At 35.1% G+C, this 20,942-nt stretch overlaps 1 protein-coding gene across 1 annotated transcript in view; it reads right to left on the reverse strand.

The window, feature by feature from the left end:
- Positions 1 to 20,942, reverse strand: part of Fhit (fragile histidine triad diadenosine triphosphatase) — a 1,508,571-nt gene that overhangs the window by 751,696 nt on the left and 735,933 nt on the right. The gene's annotated exons all lie outside the window — the stretch shown is intronic.

Raw genomic sequence — 20,942 nt, forward strand, 5'->3', positions numbered from 1 at the left:
ATACTAAAGTATAAAATGATATTCTTGAATCAGATAAATGTAAATAATTAACTCAAACAAAGAGTTGACTGTGAAAATCAGGAGGCATGGGATTAAAATCTCACTCTTCATCAATGAGCAAAGCTGATAAATTACTGCCTAAATCTTATTTTCTTCAATGTAAAAATGGGATATAACACTTACCACAGATATATGTACAAAAGCAATTGGTGTTGGGCTGAAACCATAATTAGCTACCTCAGAGTAGGAGTGATTATTATTCTTTAACCAGATTTTAGAAATTTGGGGAAACAAAGTAAATTGTATAGTAGAAAAAAAAATTCCCAGCAAACATCCTATTTCCTCTCACTCAGTTCTTTTCACTTAATAATGTGCTTCCTATGGATTAAGCTTACCATATTGAACAAATTAGAATTAAAAGTTGTATTATTTAATAATTTACCATCAATTTTTGAATAGACTTCCTGAAATTAAGGAAAAAACACATATATGATTATTATAAAAAATATCATTATTACAGACTGCATTCCAATTTTAGAAATGTCCAAATACACTGGAATAGGGCAGGGGAATGTGATGCTATACCCAAGAAAATCTCTAGTAAAAAGACGACATATGTCAACAAGGAGTCCTTCTATTAATCTGAATAACAGAAGTCTGACAAAATATTCCAAAAACCAAATAGTTGGGGAAATACTGTTTCTATAGGCTTCTTTCACCATGCATATTCACGGGCCAAGTAGCTTGAAGATTAAAAAAATCCTTCAGTGGATATATCTATTGAACTTACGTTGAACTCTTCCACTTCCCTTGGGAGAATAAACTTTATCAGAACATAGTTTGAAAACATTAGCATAAGATAAAGTTTCTTGGTCGCCCTAATTATGAGAATTATTATCCAAATACTCCATCTTGTCAGAATGTGAAGTCTCTAGCAAAAGGAGTTCTGTGTCTTTAGATTAACCATTGACCATGGAAATCATAACCTATTTTCAATACAATACCGTGTTGGTTTTAAAAATGAACCACAGGAAATATACACAATGGAGGTTTATTCAGCCATAAAGAAGAATGAAATTATGTCATTTGCAGGAAAATGGGTGAAACTTGAGAGCATTACGTTAAATGAAATAAGTCAAACTCACTATGCCAAAGGTCATATGTTTTCTCTCATACATGAAAGCTAGAGAGAAAAAAGGAAAGGGCAATTCATGAAGAAAGAAGGAAATAGAAGAAGGGGCTCAAGGAGAAGGAAGGGGGAAGGAAAGGGGAGGTGCTGGAAAACAAAATTTACCAAAATATATTGCTATATTGGGTGCATGTAGGAATATGTAAAATAACATCCACTACTCCATGATTTATAATGCAGCTATAAAAATATAAGTAAAGAAGAAAAAGTTCATGTGAAAATATCAAGGAGAGCCATTACTTTTTCCAAGAAACTTTATAAAGATGGAAAATTACTGAATATTTGTAATTCATAATAATTTGACAAATAGAATATTTTAGTTTTTAAAAAATCCCAATGATAAGATTAAAAACCTAGAAAAAGTTTATTCAGACCCACCTTGGTAAAATAAATACATTCAATAAACACAGAACACAAACAGTTTTAATTTTAATGTGGGCCAGGGGGACCTACTTCTCCCAAAACATGTATCATCCCATATGTGCTGTGATTTACAATCTCCAAAGCATTAAACTTTAAATTGTGAATTTACTATTTTGGATTCATTTGAATTCTAATCCAATAGTCACTCTAAAATAGATGCAGGCTGGAAGACAAATTTCTACATTTTAATGCCAGATGGCCCATATCAGCTAAATATTTTTTCCTTCCTTGTTCAGAAGAAAATTCATGTTGAAAGTAGTGAATCAACTTAAGTAAGATATGAATTTAGGGGATCCTTACTCATCAATCTCCAACTTAGGACTCTATTTAAAGGAAATATATTTTAAGTTGGGTTTAAAAAAATGACATGACAAAATATATGTAACAATCCTGGCAGAGAAAAGCTTCCTTAAGAAATTGCCCTTAATGTTAAAGGAAAAAAATATTTTTACTTTTTCTCATTTCACTATGCAAGCTAATAATTTTTTTCTTCTCAGTGAAAAGCAGAATCTTTATTTGAACCAATTCTTAAAGTGCCAAAATTCTGATTATGTTTATGAAAATTGCTTGGAATTAAATATATTATTTGATAGTTTTATTCATGATTTTCCTTTTGATTAAAAAAATTACCCCCAAATTCTATTTCTACCATTCTTATTCTAAGAACTATAGAAATCCAAGACTTAGAATATATTATCTAATATTCTTAAATAAACCTGCCTCCTGGGATTTCTTTTTTTTGGGGGGGGGGGATAGAAAGATTACTCAGTGGCCCAGGAAGAAATTACCATACTAAGCAATTCAACTAAATGAAATCAAGCAACTGATAAAAGGGATGTGCAACTTTATTCTCTTCCTTGTATATAACATCCCCTTTAAGATGAAAGGTGGTAGCTACAGAGTAGCCTTCAAGATCATTTGCTGTCACAGTGGGATCTTCTCTCTAGCACTGCACAGATTAGTTGTTTGTGATGTTATCACTTCAAATTATTACCTATTTGAACTTTACAGGTTGGAATCTTTTTCCTTCTGCAAGTTAACATGAGACTGGGCAGGGCCTAAGACTAATGGGAAGCCATGGAAGTGTCCAGGTGGGATCACTTAGCCATACAAGTTCTTTCAAATGCATCTATGGATGCATCTACATACAGTGAGTCCTTCTGATCACGTCCAACCCAGCACAGTCCTCTCAACTGATGGACCAACTCCAAACCAGCCCTATTCTGGATTGTTCTACGTGTTTCTGAGTACTCCTTTACAGTCTTCCTTGGACTGAGACCTGTGTGCTGGGCCTCACTGAGATGGTAGCTTCTCCAGTTCATTCCCACCTAATTTGCACCGCCTGGAGGCAGTTCAAAAGATCCTTGTGCTATAGCATGGAAGCGGGATTTGAGAATAACAAAGTTTAAAAATAATGCTACTCTCTTCAAAAATCTCATTTGTATGTGGCAGAAGGAAACATATCACATTATTGAATACCATGGGACATGTGTTCACACTTAGAAGTATTTATGTGTTTTTTCATGTAAATGTTGAGAAGAAAAAAAATCCTGTTTTTCTTATCTCTAGGGAATCAAATTGTTTTGTTTTTTTCTTTTTCAATCTTAAAATCAATGCAAAAGTATATATATGAACTTATTTCCCTAAAGAGAAAATAATTTCTTCTTTTAGTGTATAAGGATTTTATCACATCAAACCAACTACTAAACACCAACCAATGGGCAACGGTCTGTGGGATGTGGTTTTTCAATCACAATTACTGGCCCTGAAACTATAATCCTTTGATAGTGATTAAATGCACATTACTCTGCTTTCCCACCATTACTGCTTCTATTCCTCCCTCTCTGAACAGAGGAAAGGGACACTTAGGAAACCCACCATTTCTTGGAGGAGAGGGGCATAAAATTCTGAATTCTAATAATCATGATTTTCCAAACCTGTCAATGCAGGAAAAGCAACAGCACACCAAGAGGAACTGCTGAGGACATGGCATGGCGGTGACCTTGAACTTATAAGGACCTGTGCTCTGGTCAATGCTTTAGCCATTTCCTTAACTCTTCTGAGCATCAGCATCCACATAAATGAAATGGAGAATGTAAGAGTTTATATCTTACACTCTGGTATTAAGATTATATAGCACAGAGCCCAGCACAATAGGGGTAGGGTTATCAGTTGTTTATTGTCTGCTAAAGAGCATAACTTTACCTAGAAAAAAACAATCCTACTTTCTGTTGGACATGTGACCCTTCCATCAAGTCTGCTGCAAGTAGGGTTATCACATCACAGAATCTTTTTGTGGGAGGACAAATCATTGCCCTTCCCCCTGCAGAATTTGGCATTGTCATTATCGCCAAAGCATCTTCCTTTGTCCCTAAAATCCTTTGGAAGCACAGACTTAAACAGAAATAAAATCATGTTTATAATAAGTGATGTTAGGACAAAACTGAGGTCACCAAAAGATCCTTTGTCTCCTGCTCAAAAAGGCATGACCCAAGGAACAGAAATAGATCTTTCAGGTCTCCTTGCATTCCTGACATAAATAAAAAACCTCCAGGCTAAGTTCAGCCAATGAATGTTCCACTGTTAAATTATAAGATGGGCAGAGTCATATTTCAAATAAAGGGATTGCTGCGGTACCAATGATCATATTTTACTAACTGATTAACCTAATCGTATGCCAAGATTATATCATAAGATTTCATCTTTTAAACTGATGCATTCACAGGCCTATTTATTTCTTCAAAGTACATGCCCACTCTTCGTTCTACAAAGTTTTGCACGGTGCTCTGCTTTCAAGGTAATTCTAGTCTTTGCTGCTTTTCAATTCTGTCAGCTTTATTTTCTCATTGAGGACAGAAAATATTCATAATTCTTAAAGAATTTCTGACTAGATAGGAAAATTCCTTATGTGTCCAAAAGCCTCCAATCTCAAAGACATCTAAGCAAGTTAAGTTGGGGGGAACATTTAAATAGCAGTAATTATCATATCTTAAATTGCAGGAAAAATAAATGCCTCCAATACCATTATTCATTTAAGTTTTCTGACAACCCAACATTTATCTCTTTTAATGTTATATTATAGAAATATTTCTTATTCTAGTCATTTACAAAGACTGAGTACTTTTAATACTAATACAATACATGTCCCAGAGTTGATTCTTTTCTTCAAAAATAAACTTTCTTTTTGAAGAAGCAAAAGCTATTTTGTTGGTAATAAACCAAAGTGAGTTACAATAAATGATGCAAAGGAGATTTAACAAACAGGTATATAGTCTTCAAAGTGGTGCTTCTCTGTTCTCCAGGTATTGCTCTCAAGATATGTAACAATGATGAAAAAATTCATCCCCACATAGGTAGCCAGTTTCTTCAATAATATTTGATTCAAATCAAATAGTAATTAAAGCACTTAATTTGTGTGAGCACTGTTCCAAGATTAACTAAAGGGCTTTGGGGAGCTGGAGGTAGGGAGATCAATTAGGAACCTATTAAAATTTTCAGAGAAAGAGACAAAAACAGAGAAGAGGGACAGAGGGATAGACAGAGCTCAGGCAAGTACAGATACACACACCCAGCAATCCGTCCCCTGGATGTGGAAGTGGGAATACAACCGAGAAAGTCAGAAAAATTATGGAAAGTACAATCTGGAGAGAGAACAGAAGAAGAGAGACAAGAATCACAAGGATAGGCCATTAACCAATGGAAAGGCCAATAACCAACAAAGCAAAGAGCAGAGGTAATTATTGGGCAGGAAAGAATTTTCTTCGGGAGTGATTAAGTCAGAGGGACTTGCATATGAAAACCTAAGCACACAAGGAATTGTAGATAACACTGGATGACATATCATAGGTAGAGACATTTTTTGGAAGGACATTTACAGAACCTTATACTCAGAACTGGAAAAAGATATCTCCATAAATTCTGATGCATTTTTCTTCCTAACAGGAGCAGTGACACAATCAGGACAGGGACTTTGTCTGCTCAACCAGCAATCAAGTGAGATGAAGTGGACGAGGCAGACAGCGGGCAGGGAGGGTCACCCTGACTGTAACAACACCAAAGACTCGAGTTTCTTCTGATATACCAAACCTAAATAATTTTCCTCATTAAGTTTATTTTTTCATCCCAGGAAAAATGAACATATGTTCACATTATACTAATTTGAAAAATTCAGAATTAATGAAAGAATAAGCCTCAGAATCCTAAATCAACTAAATAGAGCAATGGAGAATGGATGAAGCCCCCAAGGGCTTCTGTCATACTCATATATAATAAAAACTCTAGTCATGTTTATAGTTCAATTTTATAGGGCTAAATTAATGAGTAGTTTTGGAGTGCTCTGGAAGTTCCATAAAATTCATTTTTATATTATAACTTTTGCATTTATTAATGATTAGGCAAGAAAATCATTAAATACATCTCCAAAATAGTAAAATTAAGGCACGGGAGGCTCAATTTCACCTGTGCATTACTCTTAAAATACAATTCTAATTTTAAATAGCACTATTTAAATAGTAAACACAACTAATTGTTAGAATGAGTCAGGATATGTTATCTGCCTTTACTTACTTCTAGAGCTTTGATCAAAGATACTAGTTCTACAAACAGATCAATTGGGGAACAAATAAGAAACTAATAATAATAATAGCAATAATAACTGCAGGAATAAATGCAGTATTTACTGTGGACTGGGCACTGGACCACACACTCATTTATTGTCTCTCATCTTCACAACATTTCCATACATTTGGTATCTTAAGAAATTCACTGCACAGATGAGGAAACTAAAAAGTGGTCAGGGAGGAGAGTAACTCAGGCTAAAATGATACCTTCTACAGGTCTGAAAAGCATTCTTTCCCTAGTTCATAATTTTTTATTCTTAAACTCTTTCTTTACTAATTCTCAATTTTTCAAAATATTTGAGATAAACAACAAATAAATCTTAAACTTACCCTAAGTGGAAGATGAATTTAATACCTCGTCCATTATTTTGAAAGCAGAGCTCCTTCATTACTAGAACCCATGCTGAACCAGGACTGATGAGTTGGAGGGCACATGTGTGCTTAGCACCACTTCAGACTACAGAAGAACCCGAGGAGCTGCACCCAGAAAAGCAGATAGTTTGTGGGACAACACAAAGTGAAGGTGACAAGTGTGGTGGTCACTTAGACACTTACCAACCTCAGATGCCTGTACCAATTGGTTAACCAGATCAAACATCACATTCCCTTAGTGTAAACAAAGTGGGGATAATGATGGTATCAACCTCCCATTTTTGTGGTTAATGTTACATGGGAAAAGGCAGAGACCAGAGCAGGAGCTGGTATATGATGTCCTTAATGGTAGAGCTGTTGTGGTTGTTGCTGCTTTCCATAATAACCATCACCCCAAAAATCCAAGGGAGGTAGGTGTAGAGGAAATCAAAGGGCCATAAAGTTGGTCAACACAGTCTCAAATTCCATCCTTCTCATGAAGAGGGATCCACAACTTGCAAAGTTACTCAATATACCTGAACTTTACTGTCCTTGGGTATGAAATATAAAAATACTCCCCCTGTAGGAGGTAGAAAAATAGCTAATGTTTCAACAATACCATAAAGAGAGACTGGAATCCAGTGAATGCCAATTATGATTAGTTTAAAGGCGCTTCAAACATTAGGACCAGATGACGTCATAGGACACAGAGGGAATACTTGCAAAAGGCCAGATAAAAACAAAGGTGTATTTATGAAAGACAATCTGAAAAGATGACTACATAAGGGGAGCTATCACAAGAAATCTGCTCTGACCTTGAGATGTGCCAGTGTCACAAAGCTCACACGAAAAAGAATTGGGTTTTCTATATTGTTTAATTGGTTCATTATATTTATGAATTTACATAATGATGGGATTCTTTGTTAACTATTTGTATATGTACAAATATAATATGGTCAATATCATTTTACAGTATTTCCCCTTCCTCTCACTTCTATCTTCCCCCTGGTCTCTTCCTTCTACTCTACTGATCTCCCTTCAATTTTCATGACATGCCCCACCTTTCCTTTCCTTTTTCCTAACTCCCACATAGGAGAAAAGAGAGGATGCTTGCTTTCTGAGTTTGGCTTATTTTGCTTAACAATGTTCTCAAGTTCCACCTATTTTCCTGCAAGTTAATTTCATTTTTCTTTATGGCAGAATAAAACTTTGTGTGTGTGTGTGTGTGACATTTTCTTTACTTATTCATCCATTGACAGATACCTAGGCTGATCCCATGGTTTGTCTATTGTGAATTGTGCTGTTATAAACATAGGTATGCATACATTACTATAGCATGCCAACTTTAATTCTTTAGGATAAATACTGAGGAGGGGTATAGCTGGGTCATATGTAGGTTCCATTCCTAGTCTCTTGAGGAAACTCCACACTGATTTCCATAGTAGTTGTACTAGTTAACAATTTCACTAACTGCAAAAGTGTTCCTTTTTCTCCACATCCTCTCCGCCATTTATTACTGTTAGTATTTTTGACTGGTGCCTAATTCTAATTGGAGTAAGATGAAATCTCAGTGCAGTTTTGATTTGCATTTTCCTAATTGCTAATGATGTTGAACTTTTTTCCCCCAATATACTTGAAATACAAATGAAGAAAGGGTCTCTTTAGTTTGTTTGCCCATTTATCATTTGGAAAAATCTTTGGTAGCCTCTCTTTTGATAGAGGATTAATAACAAACTCAAAAGACTGATTGCCAACAACCCCCCATTAATAAATGGGCAAATGAACTAAAAAATGAACTTCTTTTATAGGGAGGAGTAAACAAGACTAAAAAGAACAGGGGTGGAGAAGAGGGGATGAGCACACATTTGGATAGGGCAATTGATATGAGAGTTTTTTCCTGTTGTCAACCAATTCCCAAGAAATGTTTTAAAAGACAGGTTGCTATGAGTTCCTATGTGGAAGATCAGGACAAAGTTCCAAGGTCTGTGGGAAGGAGAAAACCCTGACTAAAGTTTGGTTAATTTAATTTGGTCAGTAGGTCCAAACAGTTTAGGTGATTTAAAATGCAAATTACAGGAATGTGGAAGGTCTGCTTCTGGTGCTTACATAAAGAGGGGCATCTTCCTTGGTCTTATTCAAATCTTATAGAATAAGTTGGCTCTTGACAAATCTTTTCCAGAACACAAAGGGTGTGAGATTTCTTTACTGCTGTTTTCCAGCATCACTGGATTTCAGGTAAATGATCATATCATAAAGAATATATTATTTGGTATTACTTTTTTAGCATTTTAATACATATCTCAAAGTTTATATTATATATTTAACTACATATTTATATAACTTGAGTATTTTATATATAATAATGAAAGATGCACTTACATTTCAGTATTTTTAAAAAACGAATTTGTAATATCATACTTAAACAATTACTTTCACTTTTTTCCTGTGAAAGTAGGCAATACATAGAAAATCAAAAGGAAGTCTGTCATTAACCCATGTTGGGGAGGAAATAATTTTAACTATTTAGGATGTTGGAATGTATTTCACTTTTTCAGTTCTCCTTTGACTGCAATGTATGTATGTTTTTATATATAACCTCAAATATAACAAAAACAATTAAAATGACTGGTACACAAAAGGAAGGGTCTAATGAGAGAATTAGGAAATAGTTCATTCATTTCTTTTAATTTTATACTTCTTTTCATTGAAGATAGATGCAGGGAAGGAAATTGAGTGTTTGTGTTTGTCCCTGCATTTCTAATAGTTATGGGTTATCTACTAAAGGCTCTTTGATATTATTATCATTAGCTTATTCCTAATGAACGTGGACTATCTTACCAGGTATCCCACTAACCACATTATGTGGCAATTCTATAGATTTAGACACAGCCCAGTAAAAACTGCAGTGTTGTTAAAAATTATAGAAGTACAGTAGGGACATTTTTCTGGTAGGGGAATTTCTTGACACAACTTTGTGTGTGTATATCTATGGATACATATACAATCAGTACAGGTATGTGGATCTAAACATATAATACACAAATTTTCATGCACTATCTCAGAAATCAAGTACAGGCCATAAACAGTTTTAGTGTGGAAGGCAAAAAGATCACAGATGGATTTAGTGATGAATCGAGAATCTGTCATGATTTCATGCAAACTTCTGTAATTAAATTAAAGAGCAGCACTCTTCAAGTTTGTTTATGCTATGAGTGAAGGGTGAGTTATCTTGGTATTGTCTGAATTCTATTTGCTCACTCTACAAAGCAGAGAGATTAGAGCATACAGGAGCATGGAGATTCATTGTTGAGTAACAGACTGAAAATCAGTCTTCATGATTTTAATAACAGCAATAAAAAAAAATAAACTAATAATAACAAGTAGAACAACAACAGAAATTACAGAATGGACATACTGACTGCTCAGCAAGTGCCAGGTACTGGGGAGTTACTTGTTTGACTATCAAATTTAATCTTTCCAATAAGCATTAGTCTCATGATCTGCACTGACAGAAGAAGAAATAAGTCAGAGTTAAGGTCACACAGTTACCAAGAGTGGGAATCAGGAAATGACCCCAAGAAGTCTAACTGCAGAGCCAGGACTCTTTGAAACAATTGGATGAAATGACCTGGGTCTTGTCCTGGTCAATTTATTAGAGAATAATCCTAGCCACTAAATTCAAGGGCATCAAAGATAAACAAATTAGAATGTATTTAATTTCCAGAAAAACATACTAGACCTTCATATGACTGTTACCTTCAAATCAGTTTCCTAACTATGATTGTCTCATTTCTTAGTACCTCTTGTAGCACAGAAATTGCCATATCTATAAAGAACACTGGCATGAATCTGGCAAAAGAACACTGGAAGGATGATAGTGGTAGTGACAATGCTAGTACTGACAGCAGCAGTTGCAGTAATGATGCCACTAAACCTACTACCATTTATGTGCCTGCATTATGCTATAGGCATCACCTGTCACCCCTTTCCCCTACTGTACTGCATGTTCCTTCACTTACATTGCAAAATGTTTCATACACAGCCACACTCTAATATTTTGCAAGAATAAGTGGAGAAACAAATAAATGAAACAACAGAATATGCTGAATTCTACCTCTGAGTTGCAGGTACAGAGAAAGTATTCATAAAAGACACTTAAAATTCCCAATGACACTGAGGGTATAATCATTCTGCATATCAAATCCAAGCCACATACCATGGAGTGTGATTTTGAAGTGAAATGTAATATAACTATTGCTTTGGGAATTACAGATGGGATCTAGTAAAAAGACACTGTATTAATTATATTGTTTTCCATGAAACTTTTCTAAGGTTGCCCAGGACAGCAAGACTGTAGAACATTCATGATGAAACTGTCAAAGAAGACTAGACTTGAGGGACCTTTGGGAGAAGAGAGATTTGAAAATAATGTACTGCCTGCCTGTGGTCAGACGTGCCTGTCTCTGCCAGTGTGACCACATTATTGATTCTCCAAGGAAGGAAGGAAATATGACTTTGTCCCTTAACTGACATCAAAGTTACAGTGCTATGCAATAGTGGCCAAAAGCGTCTGCAAATCTTTTTATTAAGACACAAAGTTTTGAGTGTCCTAGAAGACCACAATGCCACTGATTCAAGATGCAGTGGTCAATTGGCACAACATCCAAGGGATGAAGTTGGCTGGGAAAGGGAAGGAGGGCAATTAAGTATTTGGAATGGACAAGTCCTTAGAATCAAAGGTCTTATAATTCTCTGAAAACTGAGGAGTCCATGGAGAGTTTGGGGTCTCTATATGGAAAGGTGAACTACGTTTACTAATTGCAGTGAGATCACAAATTAATAAAAATACTATCTCTGAGTTGAAGATGCAGTTCTTCTAAATAGTTTCCCTATGGTTAGTTATTTGTCTAAGACTTTATATAGGACATTTTGGGGCACTGGTTACAGAGACCACTCCTTACAATGCCCATCTCCAAAAATTAATATATGCTGTCAGCTTCTAATAGGACCTAAGAAGGGTCAAATTCAAGTGTGGCAGAAGGCACAAAAAATATTGAAAAAATACAGAAAATGAGAGAGTATGGAAAGTGAGAAAAAGAGGTGATTCAGAGCTGGCATTTCCAAAAGGAAGTTTTATTTACTTATTTTTTTTAATTAGAGAAGAAATAGATTAAATCATGTCAGATGCATTTTATTTATATACTTGCAAAAAAGCAAAATGCAATCATAAAATAGAGGATCACAAGGAGTTGGTACAGAACTGATCATAAAAGAGCACATATTTCCTGTCTACTACAATCCTAATCTCTTGAACAATTCCCCAAAGCTGCCTAACATCAAACATTAATCCATCAGTTTAGGATCCATCAGCAAATTTAGGATACCTCCAGAGGGGCCTCACAGGTTAGGCAAAGAAAGCATGTATACTGTCGGTTCTTCCACTGATGACTAAAAATCTATAGGTCAGAGAGGGGCAGGCTCTCATGTCTCCTCCATTAATTATTTAAAGTAATATTCTGGATGTCAGTGAATCCTAATAACTTCAGCTATAAGCCTTTTTTATGCTGCAAAGATGTGATTTTTATAAACAAAGCCAAAATACTTCTTATCCAAAAAGATATCATGCATATTTTATGTTTTAGTGAGTATTCTCTCACCAATAAAATTGGATTTGATCATATATTTTAAGTCAACTTACCCTAACAGATGGGAACCCTTCTGTCATTTATAGTATACTTTTATCTCTTTTAGCCATCCACTAACTTATCCATGTACTAAGCCCTGGTTACATCATTGTAGCTTCTATAGAGCTCATCATAAATGCTGCCTAGTAATAAAATAACTGGGTTCCAAGAGTCTCTAACTGAGTTTGCATGGAGAATTTCAAGTATATACAGAATAGACAAGTAAAAATAAATCTTGATGCACCCACTACCTTGCAAAAATGACCAATTCATAGTCGGTCTTATTTTAGCTGCTCTTCTTCACTCCTCCTTTCCACATTATTTGGATACATACTACAGACATAATTTGAGCTTATACATTTCTGTATGTATCTCTCTAAAAGCAAAGCTTTAAAAAAATTAGGTCTCTAGAAAAAGATCTTAAAAGTTAACCCATTAACAATATCAAATAACTTTAAAATATCAAAAATTAACAAAGATGAAAATCCACAATATTAACCATAAAGTGTTCAAATTCCCATTTGTCTCATTTATTTCTTAAGTCCAAAACTAGATTTTTAAAAAATTGTTAGTATTGCTAGTAACTTTTAAGACTTTGAAATTTCTGAATACAGTTAGTTCAAATGTGTTTTTATTAAAACCACCATCCTATTGCTATTTCAGAGACAGTACAAAATGCAACTAGAGATTACTAATTCTTCAGAATCTTTGAGAGTAAGTGATTTAGACAAAGACAAGTGATTTCTAATCAAATAATCAGATCATAAGTAAACACAAAGTGTATGATAAGTTAGAGTCAATATTTGTTAAGGAATTGCTGTGTGCCAGACCCTTGGCTGATCTCTTTGGCTTGACTTTATTGCATATTTAAAACAACCCTGAAAAGGTTTGGAGAATTGACCATGGGTACCTAGCATGTAAGGGGATGAGTAAGAGATTAAGATAAGAAAGTCAAAGCAGGACACTCTACTTTCAGCACCGTCTCTCTACCCAATACTTAAATACCCAAATCTAAGAGCTCCATTGAGGGAAACAGGAACAGGAAGAACATACTGAGAGTAGAAGAAGAAACTGACTCAGGTCAGCTCCTACCATTTCATAATAATTATTCTTTTTCAAGTTTAATTACTGCTCAGAGTCAGAAACATTAACTATAGAAATATTTTCCAAGTAGGGATCCACCCATGAAAGTATCAGTTGAGAGAATTCCATGTTCTGCTCTAAGACACCTGGAAGGCTTGCCTCTGATGTCACATTCTTTCAAGACCGTTTGAAAATGCAGATCTTAAGTGCAGCAATTAATAGGTACAGTTATATATATATACCTCTACAGGTCAAAGTAATCTATTTTGAACTTGCTTCTCAATTACCTGATGTTTGGGGTTTCCTGTGGTGCCTGCCTATTTCTAACTTGCCAAGGCAGAGAAAAAATCCTATTGTAAATTCACAACACTCATCACCAAGCTTTATAGTACAAAATAGTGAGTCCTGAGTTTAGCTCATTCACCCAAAAAGACAGAGATGCTGTAGTCTTTAATGCCAAGCTATTTATATAGCAAACTCCTCCTAATTTCATCTTCCCTTTCTAGCTCAAAGATGAAACACCATGACAAAGTTCAAGTTCATTACCTAGAGAATCTATTTTGGCAGCTAAAGTAAATAGATTTTGGATGAACCTTTTAAGCAGCATTCTAAAATGCCAGTTATTATAGTTTCTTTATTCAACTATTTACAAGACTATGAAGCCAGCATTCTGTGGCTCCAATACAAATGTTGTTGTCAATGCAAATGTTTCTAGAAAGAAAACCCTGACAAGGCCCTTGCAGTTACTTTAAAGTATAAAGAGAAGTGCACGGTTCCTTTGACTTAAATATGAACCTGTGTGAAATGATCAGGAAACCAGAGCAGCAGGGTCCTTGCTGAACAATCATCTGATTACTGTGAATCAGCTAAAGAGATAGTTGAGATGTTCTGTCTATAGATACATTTACTGGGTCCCTCTTGTCTTCCTAGCAGATTTCTAGGCAGTGTAGCACTGATATAGGTCTGACTCATGTTTGCTGTGATTCGATGTTGACCTTTGATTATATGGTTTAGGAAATCTCATAGCAAGTTTTAAAGATATTTTTCCCTTGCCTCGGATTCCAATTTATACTGTATGTATTCAACTGACATTTATCATAGGACTGTTCGGAAGCAACATTCAATGAGGGGCAGGGCACCTAGAAGCTGGCAGTGTTGCTGTAGCAGGGACCTGGAAGTCCAGCTATTAATTCTGTGGTTGTGGGACCATGGGAAGGGACAGCTAGAATGGCAGGGTTGAGTCCTTGGGAACTCAGAGCAATAGCTCTTTACAAGAGAAATATTATTTCAGTATTTTAATAACCAGTGTGACTAAGCCAGCTTTTATGTTTAAACAGAATCCCAGCAGCCCTGTGTTGGGATAAACAAGTGCGAGCACTGTATTAGGTAACTCTCTAGCTACATGATATGCAATATAACTGGTAACTATGATGTAGGTTTTAAGTAAATGGAAAGGACAGGTTATCTCAGACTTGTCAAAAGTTTTTGTTGAAAACATAATACCTAATGTGTGCAGATTCTAGAAAGAAACTTTTTCAATTTAGTTTCTGCAATAAAATAAGTTTTACCATTCTACAGATAATTGCATTGTTGATTAAAAAATACCTAGTATTTAACTCTCTCAAAGTCAATATGTCCAAGGAGCTAAAGATAGACCAAATATCTAATAGCTAAAAGTATAGGTATTTTCCTGAAAATTTGAATGACTACAAATGATCAAGTCTATTCCAAACCTCTACTAGTCCCTCTTGAGTTTTCATTCACCTACTCTACACTTCCTGCCATATACAGAATTTCCAATCTGGGTCAAGAATTGAATCAGGTGATAGTTAATAGATCAGAATTTCCAAGAGAACATTAACAGTACTGAGAGGTGTTAGAAAAATAAACATTCTATCACAATAGAATGCATTTGTTGGAAAAATAATCTTTATTAATAATCTTTCTTTAAGCACACATCATTAATTATTTCTCTCCCTTTGCAAAATAGGGACAGTTCTAAGGTAGGAATACCTATTTTTTTTTTTTCCCTAAAAAGCATCAGTCCTGATTGGAAAGTCTGAAAATCCAAGCTCAAGTAGCAATTCACAGAGGTAGCAAACAACATCTTTAGAAGGTTTAGAAGGCAAACTCACATATGATTTCATTAGAAAACATGTGAGGATCTTTTTCATTTCTGGGAAAACAATCAAAATCTCTGTTTCCAACACCATCCAACGTAAAGGAGCATATGTTAAATTCTTTTTATCAGTGTCTGTATTTTGAAAAAAACACATGGAATTAAACCAGGACACAATGACTAAGATCAAACTGGAGTTTTCTAAAGTCTAGCTTACACCAGCTTGGCCCAGAAAGTGTGCAGCATTGACCCCACACACATCAACTACAGCCACCTGTGCCCATCCACTAATCACCCACACCTGCTTCTACCATGCTACCGCTGGCTAAGATACCCTCTAGTACATCTGCCTGCTTTAGATAAAGATTCTGTGCACATCTACATTAGCATAACAGGCTTTTAAACTATTATTGCAAAAGAAGAAGCTGTCAATATGCTAATTTTTGAGGCTCTATGCCTAATTTTCATTAGGTTCACCCTAATTTCTTTTTTCAGTTTTGGCAGGAAGGCCTGGGCCAATTTTCACAGCCAAAAGATGGCCACACTCACAGATGGCTAGAAAGTATGAGGAATTCCTTCTATTTCAAGTTTCCCAGTCACAAAATAGGAGGCTCCAAACCAAAGTCATCTGCTTAGGTTTTTATCATTCTGAGCAATAAGCTTACTGGGCTTCCATGTTCCTCATGCATTAAATGAGAAGCAGGAAGTCACTCTTCCAACTTTAATGTATACTTTTGACCAAAACAGACAATGAATTTCAAAATACAGGGACATGGCCAAGTTCTAAAACTGTAAATTAAACAAATCATCACATAAGAACAATATTCTATCAGCAATTAGGTATTCACATTATTAGATAATCAATATTCATGATGCACTTTGAGCCATAGGCGTGGTTTTACCCAACCTTACTTGGTTGTGTGTTTGTTTAAAAAAACGATATTTGGTCAATGTTTTCATGTTTCATTAGAAACAACTATTGCTTCAAATAAGTCTCTCCCATTAGACAGATAACGAAATGTTATAGGTAGCTAGGTGTGGTGGCTCAGGTTTGTAATCCCAGCCATGCAGGATGCTAAGGCAGAACGATTCCAAGTTCAAGGCCATCCTCAGCAACTTAGTGAGACTCTATCTCAAAATGAAAAATAAAAAGGGCTAAAGATGTAGCACTCTTGTAGAGCATCCCTGGGTTCAATCCCTATCACCAAAAAAATAAAATAAAGTGTCATAGGTGACACAAAAAGAGCCATTAACTATTATACTAATAATATGTACCACCCATTGAATTTTATTCAACTCATTATATACTTACCATAATTATCATTATGTTACAAAAATGGGAACTACACTTTCTAAATTTATTTTCCCAAGGTCAAGCACTCAAACCCAGGTATCTTTCTAAAATCTTTTGCTCTCTTTACAGGGTGAATATGCAGGGAATTGAGGGGATAAACTATGTCCATGGACAGTCTCAAAGATTATGGCAATAATTTCATTATGTGATAGGCTGACTGATTTGGCTCCATGGAAATGTTACAGTCTAGGCTATATGGGCAATGACTAAACGGACTCTATTTTGCTCTGAGACCCCATGTTATGTAGGAAATAAGCTCTCCCATGGGAATGCCCCACCTCTGTACCCATCAACAATTGCTTAGCTTCTCCCATGGGAACACCCAGCCTCTGTACCCATCATCAGTTACTTAGTGTGACATGTTTAGCAATACAAAATGGCAATTCTTATGTGATGAAAATTGTTCTCTTTTGATTCCTACTTCTTCTAAACAATGCACCATGTGAACAGTGATGTCAATGATGATTGTGTGGATGTTAGTAACCATTTTTTAGTTTGTACCAAGGTAGGGTTGTTTTGACCCATTTCCCCCTCTGCTGATGATTTCATGATGTTAATTTATAATTTCGAATCATAGCAACAGACACTTACGATTGACGTGATTTTTGGTATAAGAACCCCTGCAACCCTATGATGGGGCTTTTCTCCCAATAGCCATTTTTGGGGGCATTGTGTGAGACAATCAGCTGACTGGCTTAATAAATACTCTCAAATATGGATGTTCAGTGGTGACCAATCTGTTCTTAAGTTGTGCCCCGTAATAATTCCTCTGTCGTTTGATTATTAAAAAGTGATTAGATATAAATTTTATGTATTTTCTAATTCAGGTATTAATAACAGCTAACATTTACTGAGTTATTTTGCTCAGAGCCCTTTGCATAAATTAAATTCTTAAAACAAAAAGGGTAGATGTTAACATCACACTATTTTACAGGTCAGTATACGTGTATAAAGGTGTTAAATAACTTGTACAATTCTGTGATATGAATATAGCTTACTCCCTCCAAAAATCACGTTCAAGTTTGATCCCTGTAACTGTTGAGAGGTGGTAGGACCTTTAAAAGGAGATGAGATTATTAAGAGAGATCAATGTCTTAGATATCAAGCAAGAGGGTGCATTCATTAGAACAGGGCATCATAAAAGTAAAGTTGCCCTTTGTGTTTTGTCTGATATGCATGTTCCTGCTTCCCTGTCTCTGTATCATGAGTTAAAGTAATATAAGATTCTTGCCAGATATTGAACTTCTCAGCCTTTGAACCATGAACCAAAATAAACCTCTTTCTGTAATAAATTACCAGTTTCAGGAATTGTGTTATAGCAACATAAAATAAACTAAGACACACAGGTAGCAATGCTGGACCTCAAATCAAGGCAGTCTAACCCATGCTTTTACTTTTGTACTATATTTCTCTACTTCTGAATATGTTTTGCTAATTAAGGAAAAATGTGATATGCTGAAGAGAAATAAACTACATCTTCTAACATGAAAAGCATGCCTTGCCCTCAGTCCCTCTATATGGTTCCAAACTCAGGATCTCCACTGATTACAAAGTGGAAGGCAATCTGATAGGTCAATGGTAAGTCCACAAATGGTGCTGAGTTGTTCATTAGAAACAGGTTAATAAACCTATTACATTGACTCAGTTCTGAAAGCAAACAATAACCAACTGAAATATGATCTTTAAATTAAGCAATAGCTAACTAGATTCCTCTACATACCAAGAAAGACATGAAAATAATTCATTAATAAGGCAGAATAGTCAACCAACACAGTTTGTCCCTTTTTACACACACTTGTGCATGCACACACAGACCTCTACTAATGGTAGGGCTATGATAGAAAAGTCGACATGACCAACCTCCTAATGTTTCATACCAAAAGCTATAATTATATTTTCTAATTGTATGCAAGGCAAAAGAAATGCCAACCAGAACAAAATATAATAACTAGCTAGAAACAGTCCATCAGAATTTTTGTATTATAGAAAAATGCATATGAAACACTATTATCTTTGGACACAGCCAGAAGATGTCAGACAATCAATTCATATAACATGCCAGCTTAATAAAATCTGCATACAAAATTTATGAATGCAGTAATATTCCTTTTTATCACAAGTTATTAATGGTCAATTTAATGAACATCTACAGCTGGAGTGCTCTGGGTCTGTATGATATTTTAATCATCTTTAGCCATGGATTTAAATGCATTTCATTTTATAACCATCAGCTATTTAAGATAAGAAAGCCTTTACATGATTATTGAAATATTTGGGGTAGGTTACCAATTTTGTCTTTAGCCTGTTATTGATTTTCTTAAAATTTATTACAATAGAAACGGAACTAAATGTTCCACTATGATAATATTTGATTTATCTGCATTAGAATACAAAAAGAGGTTGTTTAAAGTTGCATCACATGTTCCGTTAGTTTAAAATTTTCCTTCCAGTCCCTTTCCAATAAAGAACTTTCTAACCTTGTTTATACAAAACAATTTTGCTCAAAGCCATTATCCTATAAAAAGTAACCTACTGGAATGTTGACATCGCAGACACAAATATTCCTGGAAATTAATGTGTCATATTCCCTCAAGTATCTGACTTATTTTCATTTAATGGTTAGTATATTATTTTTTTAAAAAAGCACTATTGTGTTAAATTCTAATTTTCTCATATATTCTTGGCTACAACTAAAGTTTACCATATGATGCACATGTAGAGGAAATAGGCAACACTTAAAGCTAAAAAACTATAGCAGTTATATGGTAAAGTAGACATTCAGCATTTAAAATATTGATGTCTTTTGAAACCAAATAATAGATTGTTTCTCACTTTTGAGTAGTAGAATCTAGGTATAAAACCTATACTCATGTTGGATATCTTATTAAAACTTAAGGGGTTAGCTTATAAATACTTGTTAATAAGGTATAAGGAGTAACTGGATAAACTAGTAAATGCATGACAATCACCATTTGTTAGTTAGCTTTTCATCACTATAATAAATGCCTGAGATAAATAAACTTATAGAGTGAAAAGGTTTATTTTGGCTTATAGGTTTAGAGGTTTCAGTCCATTTCTCTTGGCTTTGTTGCTATGGGCCTGGAGCCAGGCAGTTCATCATAGCAGAGAGTGAGTGGTAAAGCAAGCCTCTCATTACATGGCCAAGAATTAAAAGAGAAGAACTGGGAGCTGAAATCCCAATATCCCCCTTTTAAGGGCATGGCCCCATAGAGGAGAAGACCTCCAACCAGACTCCACCTCTTGAAGTTTCCACCACCTTTCAGTAGTGCAAAGGTGGCAACTAAGCCTTTAACACAGGCCTTTGGGGGTCATTCCTGACCCAAATTATAGCAACCAATAAGAAATGAATGACGGCAATTTTAGTATGATTATCTACAGCTTTATGAGAGGTTAATGGTGAGAAAATAGCAAGGCTTATGCACAAGAGATTTATTGCTTCCATGTGCAATTTTTAATTCACTTAAATTTCTGTTCCTCTAATAAATTCTTTTTAAGGTCCTACTATGTGTCAGTTGATTTATGTATGCTCCAGAAGATAATTAAGTTCTTAAGAAAAGGACACGGCACATGTACCATGTACTCAATTGTGAAACAGGAGAATGAATAAGAACAAAGAAGAAACACAAACAGAATTTAGAGAAAATGAATGTTTCATGTAATGAAGACAAGGTAAGACTTAATAAAAGACATCTGGAATACAGAGGAGTGGGAGAAATGAGTCTTTTGGGGTAAGGAGGGGAACAGGAAAATCATGAACACAAAGACACAAAGTGTCTACAATGTGAATTTTGTATTTAAAATATTTACTTTCAACAATGCATAAAACTGTAGATGGCAGACATTTTTCAAATTCTCTAATAAGCAGGATGTCATAAATCCAGGAATACCACAACTCATTAGGTTTCATTTTAAACTTCTTCAATCTGCCTAAATTTTCTCATCAAGCAAGCCAATATATGCTTACACTGTAAGGTTAAAGCAATGAACTTGTGAAAAGAACTTGTCAAATCATATTATCAACAAGAATAGTCCCACTATTGGGGAGTATCTAAGCTGCAACATTGATTTTAAAGAAGTGTGCTTACATGTACATTTTAAT

Source organism: Sciurus carolinensis, chromosome 17 (genome assembly GCF_902686445.1).
Source record: "Sciurus carolinensis chromosome 17, mSciCar1.2, whole genome shotgun sequence".
NCBI classification, from domain to species: Eukaryota; Metazoa; Chordata; class Mammalia; order Rodentia; family Sciuridae; genus Sciurus; species Sciurus carolinensis.